The sequence below is a fragment of the Dromiciops gliroides genome, chromosome 3, assembly GCF_019393635.1.
Source record: "Dromiciops gliroides isolate mDroGli1 chromosome 3, mDroGli1.pri, whole genome shotgun sequence".
NCBI lineage: Eukaryota > Metazoa > Chordata > Mammalia > Microbiotheria > Microbiotheriidae > Dromiciops > Dromiciops gliroides.
The window spans coordinates 386,476,283-386,491,881 of NC_057863.1; positions in this window are offsets into that span (position 1 = coordinate 386,476,283).

The window sequence follows — 15,599 nt, forward strand, 5'->3', positions numbered from 1 at the left end:
CTTAAGAGGTAATACAGGAAACTGAATTTAACTCCAGACATACTCTATGTACCCTACCCATTGTGCTTAATTGGTCTCATGAGAGCACCATGGGAGGTTATAGGGGACAGCTAGTGCCACAGGAATGATGAGATTGCTAGGTGATAGACTGAACAATTCTAAAGTGCAGTGTTGTGACTTTATGATTCAATTAAAATGGATTAATGGTGTTTGGGGGAAGCAGTATCGATCAGGGTAAACCTATGTGTTATATGCCTAGAATTTTAAGAAGGATACTCATCCTTTCAGATTTAGTTTAATTCTAACTTTCTCTAAATGACATTGATTTCTCTTTTCTCTGACCTCTTTGTACAGTTTACTGGCTATCTGTACTGCTTTTCTACAATTTAAATATATATATTCTCTAATTATTTCAGGATATCTTAGTGTTTAAGTCCCTTAAAGGGAAAGACTATGTATATTTTCTCTTGTTTGCATCCCTTGCCATGCCCATCGAATGGATTATATGTATGGAGCCAGTTAGGTGACGTGATGGAAAGATATCTAGCTGGACTTGCAGTTGGATACTCACTAGATATATGACTAAAGTGCTTATAAGTATTTCCATATAATAGAACTCACATGTGTGTTGTCTTTTCAGTATTCAATTAGACTCTGAGCTCCTTGAGGGAAGGGACTTGTGCCTCTTTTTTTATCTTCAGTGCTTAGCACCGTGCCTTGCACATGGTAGATACTTAATAAATGTTTCTTGACTGAGTGACCCTGGGAAATTCACTAAACCATCATCAGTTTCCTCATCTATAAAATGGGGGAATAATAATAGCAACTACCTTAAAACATGATAGAAAACCTAGTTATTATTATTAAGTGAAGTAAAAGTCAATAAAATTTAAGTCCCTATTATGTAATAGGCACTGGGCTAAATGCCAGGGCTACAATTATGAAAAAGAAAGTCAATCCTCGTCCTTGAGCTACAATCTAATGAGAGAAGACAACATACCAGAGTTACCCAGTGGCAGACCTGTGGTCAAAAAACATGTCTTTTATGTCATAGGCCCTGCGTTTTCCATTATAAGACACTGCTACCCTTCCCTTTCCTCATCAGAAGGATGTGAATCTTTGGTAAGGTCCTGACTCTGTCCTAGATACCTCTGTATGTACACTACAGAAAAACTCCTTTGTCCATGGCAAATGCATTCTAGATATTTTATAGTTACCTCTCTGTGTAGAGAGGCTACCACTGTAGCAGATTTTTGGAAACAGACACCAAAATCCCTCTGTCTTTTTTGGGGGGTAATAAATATTTTTATTCATAGGTTCCAATTTTTATCCCTCTTACCCTCCCCCTCCCTGAGGCAGCAAACAATCAGATATGGGTTATACATATATGATTATGTAAAACTTTACTATATTTGTCATTTTGTACAAGAAAACTTGATTAAAAGAAAAAATGAAAGAAAGTGAAAAATAACATGCTTCAGTCTGTTCTATTAACATAGGTTTTTTCTTTGAAGGTGGATAGTATGTTTCATCAATAGTTCTTTGTGATTGTCTTGGATCTTTGTATTGTTGAGAATAGTCAAGTCGTTCACATTTCTTCATCAAACAATATTGCTGTCTGTGTACAGTGTTCTCTTGGTTCTGCTCACTTCACTATACATCAGCTCATACATGTCTTTCCAGGCCTTTCTGAAGTCATCCTGCTTGTCATTTCTTATAGCATAATAATATTCCATCACCATCATATACCATGACTTGTTTAGCCATTCCCCAATTGATGGGCATTCTTTTGATTTCCAGCTCTTAGCCACCATTAAAAAAGCTGCTATAAATATTTTTGTACAAATAGGTCTTTTTCTCTTTTGGGAGATGTTTTTGGGATATAAACCTAGCAGTGGCATTGTTGGATCAAAGGGTATGCACAGTTCTATAGCCTTTGGGCATAGTTCCAAATTGTTCTCCAGTCTGGTTGGATCAGTTCACAACTCCACCAACAGTGGAAAATCCCTCTGGCTTACTGTAAATTTTCAAGCATCTGAATGAATGAAAAGAGCAACAATGTTTTAGATAATCTATGTAGAATGTATGGTACAACTGTGAATAGAGCTATGAATTGGTCCAGTTATCCAGGAAAACAACTAGAAATTATGAGAGAAGGAAGGAAGGAAGAAGGAAAGGAAGGAAAAAGAGTCTTTATTAAGTTATGTACCAAATACTGTGCTAAGTACTTTACAAATATTATTTCCTTTGATTCTTACAATAAACCTGAGAGGTAGGTGCTATTATAATTCCCATTTTATAATTGAGGAAACTGAGGAAGACAGAAGTTAACTTCCTTGTCCAGGTTCACACAACTAATAAGTATCTGAGGATAGATTTGAACTCATCTTCTTGACACTAGGTCCAGCACTTCCTACACTATGCCACCTACTTACCTCAAAGTTACTAGATCATTCATATTCTTTAGTCCTTAGCATTAGGCCTATGCCCCATGGACCCTGGGCATGCTGAGACACTGATATCTTGCAAAAGGGAATGACCTAATTTTACAGAAAGTCTGTTGGCTCCCCTGATTTCCTTGTCTGTCAATTTATTTGAGCATGAGATCCATTGATAGTCATACTTTGTCTCATCTTTCATGAGAGATGGTCTAAAGGTATAATGAACCTTGGATCTGGAAGCATCAAAACTGGGTTTGAATCTTGGCTTTATTAGTTTCTAGCTATGTGACCTTGGTCTGTTCATTGCTCTTTTAGTGCCTTAATTTTTTTCATTGCAGCAAAAAGGTGTCAATATTTGAACGCCCATGTATATCTTTCTTCTATATTTGAAAGAATATCAGTCATCATTCACTGAGAATGAAAACTTGGGAAAGCAACTCAAAGTATTTTCAATTACTCCATGCTTTTCTTTTGTTTTCTTAAAAAAAATTTTTTTTGGCATGGAGGGATCTCTAAGAGCACTAGCTTAAGGCCTTCCCAAAGTCTTTGAAGAGAAAATTGACCAACAGCTTACCCTGTTTCCACTTCTATTACTTTGAAGCTTGGAGTGGACAGAGGGAATAGATCAGTTGGTTGCCATAGACATGAGTGAGTCTTGAGTCATACTCAGGCATCATTCCCATTTTCCTCATTGCACTTTAAGTGCCTCAATCTTCCCATCTTTTAAATAGGAAGAATCTTTTCTCCTGCCCTCTCTTCCCTCTACCCCAACCAGTTGTCTTCCTCAAAGTAATACTGGGGAACAATGGGACATTTGTAAAATATTTTAGTTCTTTGAGCTAAATAACTTCAAACGTGTGTCTTTTTCTCATTATTACTTTTATCAGGGAAACAATTAAAATGTCTTTCTTCTTGTTCTCAGTCCCAGCTGGTTCATCTTCAATGTGGGAAAGGAGGGGGGGAAGAAGTCTATTTATCACCTCCTCCTCCTAGCTCAGCAGTACCCCTTTATGAAAAATGCAAATGCACGGCACACCAAATCCGTGAGCCTCTTGTCCAGTTCACATTATCTTTCCATGCCAAGGTCTTGCATGTTCCAAGCTCCTGTGGAGAACACAAATGTTCGGAGTTTAGCACTCTCCATGACACACTCTTCACAATTGTTCATGCATTGATTCATTCATTCTTTCCCACCCACAACTTTTCTCCCCAACCTTTACTCCATGTTGGCTTATGAATTGTAATCCCTTTTAGCCAATGGATCTCTGGCCAAGACAAAAAGGAGAGAACTTGTTACCAACACTCCTGCCTCCAGCCCAGTTGCCATATTAAGAATGTCAAAATCTTAACTGAATTAAGGTAGGCTTGGTGGTAGAGTGGGAATAGCCACAGGATTGGTAAGCAGGAGACCGAGGCCTGATCTGTGGTCCCCGGCTCTGCCATTAAGAAGGGATTTGACTTAGGTCAAGTCAGTTGCCCTTTCTAGTCCTCAGTTTCCTCATTTGTAAAATAAAAGTCCAGAAGATCTCTGAGACCCCTCCTGTACCATCTGAGCTCATATTTGATGGTTCCTTTCATTGAATTAAATCAAATTGAACTAGGCTGTGTGAGGCTTTTAATGTATGATTTTTATAAATTAAGGAAATAATGTTGATCTTATTGTATGTCCCATTCTATATGAAGATGCATTCTTTTGGGGAATCCACTTCAATTGTAAATCCTAGGTGATACAGGGTTAAGCAGGGAAAGGAAGGGAAGGGAAAGGAAGGGAAGTCGAATAAGCATTTATATAGCATTTAACATGTGCCAGACACTGTACTAAATGCTTTACAAATATCTCTCAGTGCTTGGCACATAGTAGGGATTTCATAAATGGTCTTCCTTTTTTCACTTTTTCTTTCATTTATTTATCTATCCAGTCACTATAACTCTTTGGAAAATCTCCATGTTTTACAGTTGAAAGGGCAAAAGTCACAGATGGTGTCAGTCACTGTCCTAGGGTCATGGGACAAATCACAGTAGAGATTTTCTCAAGCCTTGAGGCTCTTCAGTGCCTGGCATGGCTGGCCAGAGCCACAGACATCAGCTGTCCCACGGTGGGAATATTTGGGGAAGCTCTGGTTCCTCTTGGAATTGTTTTAGATTACATTCTGGCAGCCATTAGATAAATTCTATCTGTCTTCTGAACCATGGGCCCTTTGAGATATTTAGTTTATAATTGAAGAAAGAACAGAAACCAAACTTAGGTAGTTTGGGTTTATGTGCATTGTCAATTTACCTGGGTGAGTCCTTAGAGAAATGAGTGGATAGAGTTACCTAGGAATGAAAAACAAGGAGTTGAGGTATTTACAATGCAGGTCCCATTTTGCACTAGATGAAAGGAACTTCTACACAAGTATTTTTGTTCACAAGAATCCAAGGAAGATGACTTTGGAGCTGCGGAAAAATTACCATAAAAGTATTAATATTGTGAATGAAGCCTTATCATTATTGTAAAGAACAAGATCTATGGAAGATTAGAATCTAGAGACGGTTTTATATTTCTTCTGTACTCAGTGATGCTAAACATGATCCCATACACACTCTAAGCCTTAAAACAAATACTTGTTAACAGTACAGTGGCATGGTGGAGTGGAAAAAGTCCTGAATTTAGAGTCAAAGGACCAAGATTTAAATCCTGGCTCTGCTACTTGCTCACCTGTATGACCTTAGGCAAATCACTTCACGTTCTGTGGGCCTCAGTTTCCTTACCTGTAAAATGAGTGGGTTGGGCTCGACCATTCATTCTCAAAAGTACTCTGCAAATACTGCCGCTCTGTTGGTGAATTCCTTATTTGTTCCTGGGTATCCAAATACCTTTTGCTCATATGCTACATGGAATTATGTGATGCTATGTAATTTCCCCTTATCTCTCTATGCTATTGACAAGTAGATGGTCCTACTTAGATGTCTCATATCAACCTAACTTTAACATGTATCAAACTGGATTCATTATGTACCTTTCTTCCCTAAACTCACTCTCCTATCATACTTCCTACTTTCAGCTGGTATTATCTTCCTATTATTTTTCCAGTTAGTTTTAAAATCTTCAATGACTCATTATTTTATACCTTCAATATTTCAATGAATCCATGCTATCACCAATGTGGGTATTCCCACCAACAATATAGATTGTAGCCTCCTATGTTTTTTTCCATGCTAGATGATTCTTATCTATATCCTCTCATAAACCCTCCCTAAATGATAGAACACTGGAGGCCTTTCTGTACGTCTTCTAGTGTACTTTGTGGCCAAATGCAATTTGTGGGCTTTTCATCTATCATCCTTCCCTTTTGCAACATATTCAGCCCTCATTTACCTTTTTTGATCATATATTTCATGGGCTTTTAGTCAGTGGCTTTTTTTGGTAATAATTCTATTCAGGATTTTTCCTAAATAACTTGGCTTTTTGGATTTAATTTCTCTTTTTTAAGATATCTTTAAAAAAAGTGACCCCTTAGTGGTTCCTAAAATGTGTTGCCTCTAGCATGGATTTCTTTTATTCTTATAACTGAGCAACATGATCCTCCTAGCCCCTCAGATTCAAAACCTCGGTGTTACCCTTGATTTTCCCCCACATCCAATCTGTTGGCAAGTGATGTTGATTTTACCTTTGTACCATCTCTCAAATATGCCCCCTTTTCCTTTTTGACACTGTAAGCACTCTGTTGCAGGCCCTCATCATCTTATTCTTAGACTATTGCAATAACCCACTGGTGGGTCTGTCTGCCTCAAGTCTCTCCCTATTTCAATCTCCTCCATTTAGTCAGCAAAATGATTTTACTAATCTGCAGGTCCAACTATGTTGCCCCTCAACTCAAAAAGCTCCTGCCATTCCCTATTACTTCTGGGATCAAATAAAAAATCCTCTGTCTGGCATTCAAAGCCCTTCATATAACCTGGCTCCCTCCTACCTTCTCATCATAACCTAGTTCTTTCCTACCTTGCCAGTATTCTTACACCTAATTCTCTGCCATGTACTCTTCAATCCAGTAACACTGTCCTCCTTGTAACTAACACTTCACCTCTAAGCTCCAGGCATTTTCTCTGGATGTCCCCATGACTAAAATGTTCTCTCTCCTCATTTTTTTAAAAATAAAAATATTTTATTATTTTCAAGTTACATGTAGAGATAGGTTATATATATATCTATATCTATATCTATATCTATCTATCTATCTATCTATCTATCTATCTATCTATCTATCTATCTATCTATCTATCCTCATTTATGTCTCCTATAGGATCCCTGGCTTCTTTAGAGTCTCAACTAAAATTCCATTTTCTACAGGAAGTCTTTCCCAATCTCTCTTAATTCTAGTGCCTTCACTTTCTTAATTTTTTTCCTATTTATCTTGCATCTGTATGTGTGTATGTATGTATGTGTATCTCTATCTCTGTCTCTGTCCTTTTCTTTCTCTCTGTCTCTGTCTGTCTGTCTTTCTACATGGTTTGTATATATTTGTTTTCTTGTCTCCCCCATTAGATTGTGAGCTCCTTGAGGGCAAGGACAGTCTTTTGCCTCTTTCTATGTGATCAGAACTTATCACAGTGCCTGGCACATAATAAGCACTTAACAAATGCTTATTGACTTAATAACAGACTGACTGGATTCCTGGTCTGGCCCAGATGCTCTTTCCCATTGTCAGTTTCCTATATAGCACATCATTTACCAGATGTTAGAGTCCTAATCTGGTTGTTCCACTGTCAGCAACTTTTAAAATAATCAATACAGAAAAGCTGACAAATCTGTTCTATTTTCTGTTTACTGTGCTCCTTCCTGCTTCATCTGTAAATGTTATTGAGATGCTACAACTTAATTATCACGCAAAGTTTTCTGAAAACTAATTTTCTTTTGACTATTTTTATTACTTTGGAGAAACAATATGCTTGTTATCTTCTGCTATTTCCCTATATAATATTTTGAACAGCAATCTGTACCCTAAGCTGGTCTTGCTATTGGTCGCCATATCTCTGCTTAGCAAAGGCTGAGACAGTTCCTCTACTCTTTTGACTTCCTCCTTGTGTTGATTGCTTATGCTAAACTAAATTTCTATATACAAACCAGATAAAGTTTACTACAATTCAGTAGTCCCCAAAAAACTTTTTGGTACTTGTTAAAAAATAGTGAGGTCGATCAGTGGAACAGAAAAGGTTTACAACATAGAAAAAAAATTAGCCTAGTAACCTAGTTTTTGATAACTCTAAATCTACTGAAACCCCATATAGGGTTGTATAACTAAATGTGGGGCTCATGAAAAATCTGGCAACAGTAAAAGTTTATGTTTACCTATTTTATATACCTATATACCCAAAGTCATGTAAAACTTGCTCAGATGAAAAGGGATCATGAGTGGAAAAAGTTTAAGAAGCCCTGTTCTACTCCTATGTACTATAAATAAAAGTTCCAAATTAGTGAGATTGGTTTCTTTAGGCTGTGATGTTTAGGCATTTTCCGTATTCTTTTGGTCTCCCCTTTGCCTTGATTGCTTTACATTGACTAATTTTCTATAGGATATCATATTATTCCATGTTGATGTTTAATTGTTTTTAAAATTTTTTGGTGGGGGGAGGACATCAACTGCCAGTTTAAATAGGTCAAGTTGGAACCATCGTAATAGCATATATTATGCATCTTCTTTTCATCTTTATCCTTTCATCAAACTTGGTACTGTTTTTGCTTTTGCTCTAATTAATTGATGGTCTGACTACACACAAATAACTGATTTAAAATAAGTCTCTCATCAAACTCCAGTTTGTTGAGGCATGATCTATTTCATTTTTTTGATATATAGGTGATGAGTTGTATACAGGTTATGAGACATAGTTTCACAAAAAATAGCAGACTATAGTAAATAACTCATCATGTAATAAAATTAGGTTTTGTTATTATTATTAAACAATATTAATAGATGACAATACTAGTTAACATTTAAATAGTCCTTACTATGTTTGCTTTGTGCTAAGCACGTGGCAAATATTATCTCATTGGATCTCCACAACAACTGAAAGGTAGATGCTATTCTTATCCCCATTTTGAAGATGGAGAAACTGAGGCAAAGTGAGGTTAAGTGACTTGCCCAGATACACAGCTAGTAAGCGTCTGAGGACAGATTTGAATTCAGGTCTTCCTGTCTCCAGGTCCAGCCCTCTCTTGACTGTCACCTAGTTGACCATGGCTACATGTTAAGAGGTCACCATGCACTGTATATGTCTTTTTTGAAAAAAAAAGTATTTATGCCATGGGGTAGGGGGGCTTCTGAATAGTCTAGAAGTCTTTGACCTCTCTAATTTATTAATCCTAACTCATATTTCAGACTTTTTAAAACCTTTCTCCCTTGTTACTACCTTTGAGTTATATGTTCATCTGATTTGGAAGATCCAATCCAATTCTTTCTCATTCCTTTCCAGGCTGCATTCCTAACACTCTCTACTTTATCCCTCCCCTTCCCCTTCTTTTTCAGTCTCATTTTATGTGTTGTCTTTACCTATTAGAATTTAAGCTCTATTGATGTCAGAGACTTTTTTTTCTTCTTATATTTTTATCCCCAGGGCTTAACACAATTCATTGCCCAAAGTAGGTGTTTAATAAATGCTTGTTGACTGAGATGCACAAGGTATTCCACACTGATAGACAATGGAAGACTGGAGTTCAGTAGCGAACCTGGAGCTAGATAAATAGATAGAGAACCAATAGCATAGATAGGATAGTGGAACCAATAGAAGCTGATTATATCACCAAGAGAGTGAACATATATAGAGAAGAGGGCTCAGAACATGTGGAGATTAGACAAGGATGAAAATCCAGCAAAAAAGAGATTAAGAGGTGCAGTGGACCAAGTACCAGCTAGGTGGTGCAGTGGACAAAGCACTGGCCCAGGATTCAGGAGGACCTGAGTTCAAATCTGGCCTCAGACACTTGACCCTTACTAGCTGTGTGATCCTGGGCAAGTCACTTAACCCTCTTTGCTGAGAGAGAGAGAGAGAGAGAGAGAGAGAGAGAGAGAGAGAGAGAGAGAGAGAGAGAGAGAGATTAAGAATGAGTAGTCAGTAAGGTAGAAGGACAAGGAGAGAGCTCTGTCATGAAAACTGTAGGAGGAGAGGTTGATCAACAGTGGCAAATGCTAAGGAGAGGTCAATAAAAATAAAGACTGAGAAAAGGGCTTCAAATTTGAGAATGAGTAGAGCACTAGTAACCTTAGACAGTATCGTGTCAACTGAATGAGATTGGAAACCAAATGACAAGTAGTGGAGAAGTAAATGTGAGGTGAGAATATGGAAGCAACGAGTTTAGATAGCTTTTTGGAGTTTGCTGCAAAGAGCTGAGACTCATAGGATGACAGATGGAAGCATAAAATGAAGATTTTCAAGGGATAGAAGGGATCTGGACATGATTGAAAACAGCAGGGAAGGAGAAAGTAGATAAGGGGAGATTGGCAATTTGGGAGAAAGAGGGAATGATTGAATGGGCAGTCTCCCTGAAGATACAAGAGTGCATGGGATTGTGGTGACAAGCAGAGCACATTTGTAGGATGCCTTGGCATTTTCAAGGAGAAGATATTCCCTGTGTTCTAGCACTGAAAGAAATAGGTGAGGGAGATGACGCTAAGGTAATTTGGAGTGTACAATTGGGGAAAAGAAAGAGCTTAAGACGACCTTAATTTTTTCAGTGAATTATTTGGCAAGGTTCACTGCTAAAAGTGAGAGGGGAAGGAATGGTGCAGGTTGATGGAGGAGAGAAGAGATGCTTTGAAACAGATGCTGAGTTGCACAGAAAGTCCATAAGAAAAATTAAAAGGATTAATGTGCTGCTATGAGACTTAGTTGAGATGATATAACATAAATTTATAGTGTAACCATTTGGCATGTTTATAGCAAAGGATGATGGAGGAAGGGATGTAAGATTAGAGTCTGAAATGTGATGAGTGGCAACAGGACAGTGGGACAAGGGACCAAAGGATGGAACATTGGTATGATTAACTATAGGATCAAGATTTTGAAGAAAGAAAAATGAAGTCCGGGCAAAGTTTGGAAAAGTAGGGAGGGAGAGAGAAATTGGAGGTTGAAGTGAGGATGGAAAATAGGTTTAGGAGAGATGAGGCACAGGGAACTTTGGATGGATAGGAGATTTTGGTCACTATTCAGTTAATGGATAGTGGATGTGAAATACTTCTATGTGATGATATACCTAGCTTTTTGAGTGGTTCATGGGAGTTGAGGAGGTTCTTGATCTGGAAAGCAAGACCACCTGAGAAAGCATCAACATGTATATCAAATACCCTAAGTATAAGGGCAGGAGAGGAAAGAAACTCTGAGTTATGTATTATCTCTCTCTCTTTCTCTCTCTCTCTCTTTTTTTTTTTTGGTAAGGCAGGTGGGATTAAGTAACTTGCCCAGGGTCACACAGCTAGTAAGTGTTAAGTGTTTGAGGCCGGATTTGAACTCAGGTCCTCCTGAATCCAGGGCCGGTGCTCTATCCACTGTGCCACCTAGCTGCCCCTCATGTATTATCTCTTTAAGAAAGAAAGGAGAATGACCTGCAGCCTGTTGGAGATCTTGATAAGGTGTTATATCTAGACAGAGTGGACCTCAAAGGAAGAGGTTGATAGTGGTAGGGGGAGAATTTCAACATGATAGAAGGGAGTAAGAAACACGCCTGCTACTCATGGCCTACTGTTTTTACTGGGAATGGGAAGGGGTGGGTGTTACACTAATAAAGTTCTATAGAAACTGGCCAGGCATGCAATGTCTTCTGGAGTTTGGGATGAAGAGCAAGTTTCTATAATTGCAATCAAATGGAAGGAACCAGGGAAAAACATGCTCCATTTGTTGTTGAAAGAACAGAAGTTCCATAGGGCACAATGAAATGAAAGATAAGGTCAAGTCAACAAGTATTTATTAAGAAGCTGCTGTGTGTCAGACATAGGGTAGAGTGCCATAGGGACAAGGAAGTGTAGAAGCTGACATTAATAGGAATGAGGGGTCAGTCTATGGAGGCCAAGGAAAGGAGCTTTGGCCTAGACCACTTGAGGCTCCCAGTCAATCACAAAGATTTACAGTAGATCCACAGGGCAGTAGAATGTCATAAGATAACCTAGTTATCAATTCCTGAACAGGAGGTGGAGGCATAGGTGATGTAGGAGCAGGTGAATACGTGGTCCTGCTGAATGGCCAGGGTATTCTGGAGACTAGCTGATTATAGATGGGTGATATATGTTTGAGGTATTCACTGTCCAATCCTTAGGTCAGCTCTGCCTCAAGGTTCATTTTTTAAAATAATAAACATTTTTATTTATAGTGTTGAGTTCCACATTTTATGCCTCTTTCCCTCCTTCCCCTCCCCCCTTCTTGCGGCACTAAACAATCAGATATGGGTTATACAGTGCAATTATGTAAAATATTACCATATTAGTCATTTTTGTACAAGAAAACTTGAATAAAAGAAAAAATTAAAGTGAGTAAAAAATAGCATGCTTCAGTCTGTATTCAATCAATATCAGTTCTATCTTTGGAGGTGGATAGTATGTTTCATCATTGGTCCTTTGGGATTATCTCCTCAATTTTGGGATTGTCTCCTCATTTTGCAGATAAGGAAAATAAAGCATGGTTAAGTGACTTAACATGGTTAAGTGACTTAACCAGGGTCACATAGTAAGTGTCTAAGGTGGGATTTGAACCTCCTGACTATAGTCTATGATACCATATATGTCTCTGACATATATGACACCATGCTGGCACTTATGCTTATCTGCCTGAAAGAGTGGAATCAGCCCTGTTCCGACCTCTATCCTTATAGCTACTAATCTATAGATCCCTTCTGTCCCTTCCTGTATTATTGTCTTTCTGGTGGAAAATGAGAGGATCAGATAGATCCATTCAGAGAGATAAAGACGATGACAGAGGTAGACTAGCACCCTTTGACTAGAACCCAGACAAGAATACCACAGCTAGGGAAAAATGCTAATAGTCTATGTTTCTAACTAAAGGGGCCCTCCAATATATTCCCCAACTCCTCATAACTGTTGCCGGTTACCAGAGAAGCAGCTAGGGATGGTTAATAGGAAAGAGGTCAGACAAAAGTTAACGTTTATATCCTGAACAATTGAGATGAAAAACCCGATTCTATCTGTTTTCATGGCTGTGGTCTCTTGTCAAGACCAAATGGTATTGGGAAGGGAGAGTTCTTTTGCCTTCCTTGTAAGGTAGATATTTTATTTTGTTTATCTAATTTTATTTTATTTTGGGGGAGAGGGTGTGCAAAGACTTGGGAGGTCTGGCGAGAAGACTTTGCCACACTGAAAGTGTCCCAACCTCTTCCTTTATGGCTGAGATGGAAAGCAAAGACTGTATTTAAGCAGTTGGTGTTATGTGTGTGTATAAAAATTACTTAAAATAAGGAAAATGTCTATTTCATGCATGAAGCATTTTAAGACTCCAGCATATGCATTTCAGAAAAGTTCCTGCTCAGAAAAGAACACTGCTCAGCATTCATCACTTACTGTAAAAGTCAACTTTAGGATCTGGATTCCCGGGGAGTCTGCTTTTGCTTCAGTCCTCCTTGCCAGCTTTCATTTCTCATAGCCTTCATATATCACTATTTCAGACTCTGGGAAAGAGCGGAGGACAGGAGCCATTGCTTAAAGGACATAGCACCCGAGCCCTACACACAATCCTCAGTGAAATTTGCTGGGAAAGACCCTTAAGCTGAACCAATCAGCTTTATCCCTTCCCTTCTTTTGGGAGCGGGGAAATTGCAGGTTTTCCACATCAATCAATCACTTTATCAGTATGTGTTCCCGGAGTGTCTGCCATGTGTCCCAGACTGTAAAAGGGAGTATGGTGGAGTAGAAGGCACCTGGCTCTGGAATAAGAGGACCTGGTTTTAAATCCTAGTCCTGTTACTATCTGCATGAATTTAGGCAAGTCATTTTTACCTTGTTGAGGCTTGTTTTCCTCTGGAAAGGAATGTCATGTGAGGACCGGTTGAAAAAAAAAAATAGGAGGGTTTAGCCTGAAGAAGAAAAGACAAGAAGGAGATGATCTTTAAAAGTGTAGTGTAGGGGAAGGATTTCTGGATTTGTGGAGGGACTGTTCCTCTTCCTCTTCCTCCTCCTTCTCCTCCCTCCTCTTCCTCCCTCCTCCTCCTCCTCCTTCATCCTCCTTCAATGTGTTACTCTAGTTTTAGAGTCTGTTTTGTGTCACACCTTTTGTGTCAGCCACTCACCAATGCCAGGCATTAGATTGGATGTACTCTTGTCAGAATAAATATCTGTATTATTTTAAATATACTCTTCTTTATTTTTGCTGTGGTGTTCAGATTAAGGTTTTCTAAGGAATGGAGTTCTCTACTGTATATTTATTTGTTTTTTTGTTTTTTGGGGGTTTTTTTTGGTAAGGCAATTGGGGTTAAGTGACTTGCCCAGGGTCACACAGCTAATGAGTGTTAAGTGTCTAAGGCCAGATTTGAACTCAGGTACTCCTGAATCCAGGGCCGGTGCTTTATCCACTGCGCCACCTAGCTGCCCCCTGTATATTTATTTGAATGAGTTCAGTACTAATACCCTTGAAAAACCAGATAGGATGAAGCCAAATTATATGTGCTATCAGTCTTTTTTAGAAAATTTCTGTTATGGTGAAATAAGTGAAGGGACAACTTCTTATCAGTGAGAACTATCTAAAAAAGGAATTGGTTGCTCTCAGTAGATAGGGGATTTTCTCTCATTGTTGGTCTTCCTCTAGCAAAGAATTGAATATCTAATAGAAATTCCAGATTTAGCTTTAGCTCTCTTGTTTACATTCACATAATCACAGACTTTGAGAGTTGGAAGGGATCTCAATGACCCATACCAAAAAAAGCGCATCCCATACCAAAAAAAGAATCCTCCTGGGTCAGCTAGGTGGTGCAGTGGATAAAGCACTGGCCCTGGATTCAGGAGGACCTGAGTTCAAATCTGGCCTCAGACTTGCTGTAGGAAAGCTCCCATGAGGAAAATGCCTCAGAGGCATTGTGGCTTTTCCTTGGCATCAGGAAATGACATTTACTCATGGGTGCTGTCTATCAAGGCTACCAGCCAATCAACTTGAGGAGCCTCCTATTTTCTGGGAGGAGACAGGAAGGAGGAAAGGGAGCCTGCCAGAGAGCTCTCTCTCTTTTGGGTTCTTGACTTGATGGTGGTGGGGGCGGCAGAGGACTTCATAGGAAATTTGAGGAAAGATAGGAATGCCAGGCTGTTGGAATTCTGTTCTCAATCTTTTTCTTTCTATTTTCCAATAAATCCTTAAAAACCTAAACTCATTTTATCAGTGATTTTAGTCAGTTTCCCCCAAAACTGGAGGAACAGATTAGAATCCACATTTAGAATCTTAAATTATACAAGAGGAAGGGACCCGCTACCTCTAAAGGTAGCCCATTCTACTTTTGGATACATCTAATTGTTTGAGACATTTTTTTCCCCTAACATTAACCTTCAATTTTCCTCTTTGAGGAACTGGTGTCCAGAACAATTCTAATAATCCCTCTTCCACATGGAAGCCACCTGAAGACAATTGTGTTCTTGTATCTTCTTTTTTCTAAGCTCAACATCTCAGTTTCTGCAACCACCCCTCATATGGTACATGACCTCATAGACAGGGAAGCCCCAGGACAAAACTGTGAAGTCAGCAGTTTTATTGCATTTTGTTTATTTTTGGTTTTTGTCACTTTCAGGCAGCAAAGTTAGCACTGTTACCTTAGAATTGTATGTAGGTGTTAGGATTGATACCACCTCCCCTTTCCACCAGTGCCATTTTCCCTGCTCCAGGGGTCTAATGCCCTGAAACCTTTCACCTACCTTCCTCTTTATCTAAAACAAATTTTAGGAAAGGTTCCGCTCTCAGTCATTTACCCCTTAGTGTACATGTGAGTTACTGTGATCAGTGTCTCAAAGTATTTGTGATTTAAGCCTCAGTTCTCACTGTTGGAATAAAAGACTTTGTACCCAGAGAGGGCTTTTCAGCATCAGCAAGAAGGTAAAGATGGGATCATAGGACTGTGGGTATTTAGGAGAGAAGGGGACCTAAGAGATCATAACACCACTATTCTCATTTTATAGAAGAGGAACCTGAGGCATGGAAATAATA